The sequence below is a fragment of the Aegilops tauschii genome, chromosome 5 (assembly GCF_002575655.3).
Source record: "Aegilops tauschii subsp. strangulata cultivar AL8/78 chromosome 5, Aet v6.0, whole genome shotgun sequence".
Taxonomy (NCBI): domain Eukaryota; kingdom Viridiplantae; phylum Streptophyta; class Magnoliopsida; order Poales; family Poaceae; genus Aegilops; species Aegilops tauschii.
Window position 1 is genome coordinate 583,317,388 of NC_053039.3, and position 7,198 is coordinate 583,324,585.

Below are 7,198 nucleotides of genomic sequence, written 5' to 3' on the forward strand. Positions count from 1 at the left end.
TTCTCTCCTTTCGCCCAACGGTATAGTATTCCGACCATTTCGTGGACAAGCCTTTGCCGGCCACACGACCAGCTGACGACGGCTTACTGAGCTTATCCTTGTTTTTCATTACGTTCAACGCCCTATTTAAAGGGGTGTCGAAAGGGGAGCTCTAAGATGACCCCGCGCTACTGCTTTCAGTGTCCTGCGAAAGGAACGTGAACCATTTAGAAATTTGGCTTCATTAATTAGAATGCAACCATATGGAGCTAATTATGCGGGGGTGTATTCCTTACCAGAACAAGCTCAAGCGCCTTGGTCTTCGGATCCGTGGTAAGCTCCTTGGTTACCGGGTCAATCTTGTACCATGCCCTGACATAGTTCCTGGTCTGCTTGTCACGGTATTTCTTGAAGAGGGGCGAAAGGCCTTGCTCGGCATGCTCCGCATCCTCCTTGTCCCATATAGGTTCCGCCACTCTGTAACTGCCATGACCGAGTTTGTGGACCCCTAAGTTCAAGTCCCGCATATCTTTCCCCCACTGACTTGATTCCACGGTTGCGTTGCTCTCGGACTTGATCTTGAACTCCAGGTAGTCAGCTTCGCTGATCGAAGCATTTTTCTCCTTGATCTTCTCATAACTATCACCTTTTTCAATCATTCTCTTCACCGCGGCTCTCCTAGTAGCCAGGGCCGTGCTCATCTTCGTGAGGGCGGCACTGTTCACTTTATTCCCTGAGAGGCGTGTGTTTGCGAAGTCACCGGGGAACTTGTATCGTTCGTGCAGCTTCGTGAAGAGGAGGTTGCGCAAATTCCCTCGGTCACGATGCCTTAGGTTCTCGGTGTTGATCGAGATGGTGCTCTAGAGAATGCACCCGAGCTGTCCCGTGTACCCCTTGACTAATTCTTTGGGCGCCGTTGGATGCCCCTCGGAGGACACTTCAGTAAATTCCTCCTTGACGGTGCCGAGCACGTTCGGGCGCCGGTCCTTCCGTTGCCTCTTCGATTGGCTGCCATATGTGCATGCGCTGCCATCATCAGTGGTGGCATCCTCGGCGGCACCATCAGTGGTGTCATCCCCGACGCCACTAGGGGTTGTGTAGTCAGGATCGATGTCTTCCGCGGCGTCCTCATAGCGGTGAGGTTCTTCCTCCATCTCCTGGGACAGCTCCCAGAATGCCTTGCCCGAACCACCGGCCTCATCATTGTGCGCCATGTTTCGCTCTAAATAGGAAAAAAGTTTGGTCAAAAAGTTGGTTATTGTCAAGGAACAAGATCTCTAAGTTGACCAAATAACCTAATTCTCGAGGAATGTCGCCAAAAAGTTGGTTATTGTCAAGGAACAATTGAGAGATGTTTGTGATATTGCCTAGGTGTTTTGGGATGGAACCTGTTAGTGTGTTGTTGCTAAGGTCCAAGTCCCTTCCTAACCCCCTTCTTCTTGTATCCTCTCACTATCTCTCTCACACACATGGCAAGCAAGGTACAAAACTGAATTTTGGAAATCTACAGAATAAACAAGCTAAGGGCTGCAAATGCCCGCAAGGCTTCAAGGGTGACGGCATAATGGCTCAGTGTTATTTAAGGGTTGGTTTGTGAGGAATTATCATGGTCTCATCATTTAGGGTTTGTCGACACCGAGGCATCCTAAAAGCTCAGCTTTTATCATTTAGGGTTTGTCGACGCCGAGGCACCCTAAAAGCCTAAGCTTTCATCATTTAGGTTTTTATCGACACCGAGGCACCCTAAAAGACAAGGTTTTATCATTTAGGGTTTGTCGACGCTGAGGCACCCTAAATGCTAAGTTAAGTTTTCATCATTTAGGGTTTATCGATGCCGAGGCACCCTAGGTTGACTGATATATATATGGGTATCTTCTAATAATATACCCTATCAAGAAAAGGGAAGGAGAATTCTAAGTTGGGCCTAATCACTTGGCTCTATTGCCACCTATGGCAGTTGCATATTAGTTGTGCAAAAAAAATTAAGAGCGGGCAGTAATGAATAATATTTAACGGGATACCTCAAAAAGCTAATCTAGTATCTCCATTTAACAGTTTTCAACTAGAAAGTGCACAAAGTGCAACAAACAGATTATTTCAGAACACCAAGAGACAGTACCTCAAAGAGCGGGCAGTACTTCAACTAGGTACTTCTCAAAGGACAAACACCAAGAGACAGTAAACATATCAGTCGTTGATAGAAGCTATTCAGAACTAGTCCTACTTAATTCTTGATCCTACTTAATTAAGGACAAACACCAAGAGACAGTAAACATATCACACTTCTATATGTATAACACAAGAGACAGTTGATCCTACTTAATTAAGTAATAAGATACCCCGGCCCATGCATTAGTCGCAAGTACCCCATATGTCCTATTTTTAGCAAAGTCATGCTAAAATTCACGGAAAATTTCAGCATGACCTTTGCTGAAAATAGGACATATGGAGTACCCGAATTTGCCGGAACGGAAGTTAATCGACATTCCGGCAAACTCAAGGGCCTCTTGGGGTACCTGCAAAATCATTGAGCAGGAAGCCCCCAACAACACCCGAAGTATACGTAACAAAAAACAGGTGACAAAACTTGCACACCCCTCTCCGCTTAACGAGGCAGGGAAACAGTGCTAGGACAGCAACCAAACACTGTCCAGGCATAGTTTAGGGAGGCTCCAAGCCAGACACCTAAATGACTGGGGATACTTGTAAAAACTTGGTTTAGCTCCTTTCACACATAGATAAGCAGTTGGGCAAAAGACACAATTTCCTGTAAGAACTTGAAGAAGAAACTATGTCGTATGTACTTCAAGACTTCAAGTATATAGCCATAAAAAATAGTTCATGCATGTATGAGCCGTGGATCGTGCTGTTTCCGAAAAGAGTAAACCCACAGGGGGCAACTTACCTGTGATTTCAGGCTAATTGTATTAAAATTTGAAGCAACTACTATGAGACATGTAAAAAAGGTGCTATCTCTCTCTTGCAAAAAAGTTCAATTCCTTTAAAGTTTCAAATTTGCACTTGCATTGCATTTAAACATGCCCATTGGGTGTGGGTGAACCATTCAGAACAATCAGCCATGGCAATGTCACATTTCAGCACCAAAGTGGCTTGCACTTCTTTTTAGTTGAACTTTTTTTAATAGACAAACAACTAAATGCTCAGAACTTCTACTAGTACCACTAGATCATTTTCCTCTAGAACAGAACCAAACATTTTTTTATATAAAAATACGCAGTTCACAGATTTTGGCACAAGAAGTCCAGTTCATGTCGTACCAACAGTGCTTAAAACAGTTGGCCAAACAAAAAATTTAACAATAAGGTGCATTGACTTTTTCTTTAAAAGGTTATACTTGAAGAACTAAGCTTTAGGGCCACTACAAACAAGTTTCAGCTCCAAGTTTGGCACTTGCTGTCCGACACAAGCCACAGCCCCCTTGAACATTCAGCAAGTGCACGGAACAAACGCATGTTACAAGACAAAAAAAGATTGGCGCACCAATTGGAAGCCATCCATCATATACCATCAGAAAAAGGCTAGAGAGAATTGGGGAACAAAGGTGAACCTCTCTCTTCTTGCACTCCTTGTAGTTGTCGAACTGCTGCTGGCACTTGCTCTTGTCCTGGTTGGTCTCCAGACCTGGAGACACGGCACATCATCAGAGATTTCATCAAATACACACGAAACAATAGACAACTCGTTCTCTGATCACTAACAAAGGTAGCATACTTCCAATCAACATGAAAAGTGAAATACCAGGATGATCAAAGTTGTAGTCCTGAGCACTTGCAGATTCTTCAGCAGTTAAGCCCCGGTAAAATGAATCCTACAAAATTAAAGGCCATACTGAAAATCAGGCATGTTCTGAAGGTGCGAACAACAGCCAACCATTAGGTTCTTGTACATTCATTGTTAAGTAATGACTATGGTAGCACGACGGTCCTTACAAAAACATTTACACTGAAATAGGACCCCCAAGAAACTGTATTCAGTGATCTTTCTAAGCAAGCTACAGAACATACATTGTATTCAAACTTGCTGCCATTTAAGCAAGTTTTTGTAAGAAAACTGATTAGGACCCCCCAAAACACTTGCTGCATTTCAATCAGACCAAATGTTTCACTTAATTTTATGAGTTAACTGAATTTACATTTAATTCAGTTAACCAAAATTACACTGAATTTTACTGTCAATTAAAATCCAGTGAGTACATGTCACAAGAAAAGAGGAGCCACATCAATCCAATCTTGGTGCTGCTGCTATGAACATAACTAAAACCCATATGTTTATAATCCAATCTTGATGAATACCGTGAACCTAACAAGTTTTCCACCCAGCAACTAGATAGGATGGCCATGAATCCTCTCTCCCTGGAGCACCCCAATGCACACACTCTAGAAAATTCAAAAAATTCAGTAAACATGCCTGATTCAAGTTTGGCATATCACAGCCAAAGATGCAGTCAAATTTTGAATAAGAAATGAATCTGAACAAGCTTCAAATCAACATCATGGATCATTGTTGATTTGACCTTATACCAGGCTATGAGACAAAAAAGTGGGAAATCCTGAACTCGTATGTAGAGAATGAAGCATGAAATGGCACCAAGAATTCAGGTTTGCATCAACGCACATTCTGAATTCAGAATTGACACATGGAAGTAACAGATTTCAATCGGACAAGAAAATGCATAACATTCAGTGAAAGGCTCATCGATGCTAAGTTTGTGAAGCAAGGAAACCATTCATGTTTGCATCCACCCAAGTTCGGAATCCGTGGTGTGGTTCGATACAGCCACAATCAATTGAAGCCCAAAAGACCGCATCAAAAATTCAGAATTCATGGTTCGTTCTACTCTGTCACTATTGGTGTTCCTTCAGGTATAACAAGCGCTACATCAGAAATCAAACTGCAGGAAACTAACCAGAGTAGGCAAAAAAAGTTCCCCCAGCCGACAGTGGAGCATGAATCAGTCGTCCTCGTCGTCGTCAGCGGCGGCGGCGGAGGGGTCGGCGAGCTTGTTGAAGCGGGCGGCGGACGCGGCAGTGGCGAGTTGGTACTTCCGGACGCAGGCGCGGACGCAGTCCCCCTCGCGCTTGCCCAGCGTCTTGCGGTAGAAGGTGGTGACGCAGTCGAAGATGCAGCCATGCGAGAGCCAGGCGTACAGCCGGATCCTGCGTGACGGGCAAGCGACGCCATTAGAGGAGCTTATCGAGAGGGGAGGGGAGGTGGGAGGGAGGGGGAAGAGGGGCGGAGCGCGTACGAGTCACGGACCTTGAGGTTGTCGGTGATGGCGGCCAGGCGGGTTCGGCCGGCTGGGCGCGCCGCGGCGGAGGGCCGGCAGCGGCGGCTTGAACCCTAGGTCTCGCGCGCTCGGCCGATTCCGTTCAGGAGAACCGAGCGAGGAGACAGGGGAGGGTGCGGGGGTCGTCGGCGGCGGTGGAGCGGGGGAGGGTGCGGGGGGTCGTCGGCGGCGAGGAGGATCTAGCGAGGGGGGATAGCGATCGAGACGGAGGGGGATCTGACGTGATAGACACTAATGGCGCACCACAAACATGGTGCGCCACTACTAACAATTTTTTTTTCCAAATATACTAATGGCGCACCGTGGCACAGTGCGCCATTACTAGTGTTAACTAGTAATGGCGCACCAGTCACCCCGTGCGCCACTACTAATTTTTTTTGTTGCAAAACTACTAATGGCGCACCTTCAGCTGGTGCGCCATTAGTAACCAGGGTTACTAATGACGCATTTGTTGGTGGTGCGCCATTAGTAACCTGGGACCAGCTAGATATTTTGGACAGCCACCTACACTCTCACTTTCCCCACTTCATTCTCTCCACCTCCTCCTCCAAGCTTGTCTCGGCTGCCTCCTCCTCCTCACCTCATTTGCACCATAGATTCATCCAAATTAAGTGGTTAAATTACCTTTTTTTGATAGGTAAGTAAGGGGAAAGCTTTATTTATGTTGTAGATCTACTTTTTTCTCCCTCCAACAACGTGCACATGCACTTTTTATGGCCTAGCTAGATCTATGTATGTTTGTGGTGTTGCATATGTTTGTGGTGTTGCATATATGTTTGTGTTTGCAGGTACCGGTATTTGAAATGCGATAGTTGCCAATATTTTGCCAGAATGTTGATTCATTTCCGTTTCGGTGAGAATTTTGGCACTATGCATTCTTTTTGGTCCTATTTTTAGGCAAAGTCATGCCAAATTTTTTCTTGGTTCTAAAATATCGTTTTGCTCTGCCCCGCAGGCGACCATGGTCCGCACGATGACCGAAGGCATCGTGAATAGGTTTTTGAGCTCCGCGAAGGCCGAGATGCTTCAAAATAACGAGACGGAGATAAGATGTCCGTGTCAAAGATGCAAGCTGAGGAGCCTTATGGACCCGGATTCCGTACAGGTGCGGGACCACCTGCTCTTGCGTGGTTTCATGGATGGCTATCGGTGGCAAGGTGATGAAGATGATTATGAAGTCGTCCATGGGGGCCGGCCGGCAATAAATGAGGAAGGGCAGCAAGACAACCGCGGCGAGGGCGGGCGAGAAGACGAAGAATCTCTAGGACATGATCAAGAAGTAGATGCAGTACACAGTCATCATCTAGAAGATGCCGGACATGATGATGAGGAAGATGCCGGAGCAGACGAAGGGCATGATCATGAAGATGAAGCTGCCGGAGCAGACGACGATGGACCATCGATGGGCTGGGTGCAGGACCCTCATATTCAAGAGATGCTTCTCAAGCAGACGGATAACGCAAGAGCTGCCGCCCGAGAGAAAGCCAAGCTGGATCAACTAGAGATAGACGCGGTTACTCCATTGTATGAAGGATGCAGGCCCGAGGATACCCGCCTGAAAGTAACGCTCATGGCTCTGGAGATGAAGGTAAAACACAAAATGACCGACGCATGCTTCGACGAGAACATGTCATTCTTGGCACGAACGTCTCCCCAATGGGAACAAGTGCCCGACCAGTTTCGAGGAGGCGAAGAAAATCGTGTGTCCTCCGGATTTACCGCACGTGAAATACCATGTGTGCATGAACAATTGCATCATTTATCGGACGAGCACGCGGAGTCTACCATATGTCCGGTGTGCGGCGTCACTCGATATAAGAAGAGGAAGAAAGCTCCTCGAAAAGTGGTGTGGTACTTTCGGATCACTCCTCGTCTGCAGCGGTATTTCGCGGACCCTAAGGTAGCAAAGCT

General features: G+C 46.4%; 1 long non-coding RNA gene across 2 annotated transcripts; it reads right to left on the minus strand.

Moving 5' to 3' along the window:
- Positions 1–3,291: 3,291 nt before the first annotated feature.
- Positions 3,292–5,436, minus strand: LOC109733640 (uncharacterized). Of its 2 annotated transcripts, none has more exons than XR_012183518.1 (4): positions 5,246–5,436; positions 4,907–5,156; positions 3,739–3,808; positions 3,292–3,621 (listed from the first exon to the last, which is right to left on the minus strand). It is a non-coding gene; the product is annotated as an uncharacterized lncRNA (long non-coding RNA). The 2 variants fall into 2 exon arrangements; XR_012183517.1 differs by having other exon boundaries at positions 5,257–5,434.
- Between the last annotated feature and the right edge of the window lie 1,762 nt (positions 5,437–7,198).